Source organism: Nanorana parkeri, unplaced genomic scaffold (genome assembly GCF_000935625.1).
Source record: "Nanorana parkeri isolate BGI_ZX_2015 unplaced genomic scaffold, ASM93562v1 scaffold947, whole genome shotgun sequence".
NCBI classification, from domain to species: Eukaryota; Metazoa; Chordata; class Amphibia; order Anura; family Dicroglossidae; genus Nanorana; species Nanorana parkeri.
In genome coordinates, this window is record NW_017307215.1 from 525848 (window position 1) to 526478 (window position 631).

The following is a 631-nucleotide window of genomic DNA, read 5'->3' on the forward strand; positions in this document are numbered from 1 at the left end:
AATAGAGCCAGGATTCAGAAGATGCCACCAATGGAGACCCCGCATTCCATAGAGATACATAGAAGGACTCTGCTCACCAGACTCCGCCCATTACTGGGCAGCTCAACCCTCCACCAGGCAATGTTAAATCAGGATGACGACCATTTCTTTCCCCTTTGGACACAGTGGGGGGAAGAGTTACGTCCATCCATTTTATTTTCCCGCTTTGTGAGCCTATTGGGAAAACTTATACTTCCTGCCCCTGTGACACCCATACAAGAAAAGGGGGGTGAGGGGGGTCACCAGGAACGCAATAAAAATATTGTTACAATCTCTAACCCTTCTTATAAATAGGTTGCCCATCACTTCCTGTCCTGACAGGAAGTACTCCCCTCTAACCTCTGATCATTCAGGGGCCCAGAGCTTTATTATACAAAACGACACACAGGAGGCACGGCGGCGGATCATTTCATGTCGGTTTATATACATACAGTTATACAGGTCGATCGCAGCGCTCAGAGTCCCAGCCGAGGAATCCGAACGCTTAAATAAAATCATCATAAATAATAAAACACCAGACGGTGGGGGGGGGGCAGGGTCAAATAAAAAGAGAGTGACAACATTTCACTTCCAGCAACCACAACACACCCAC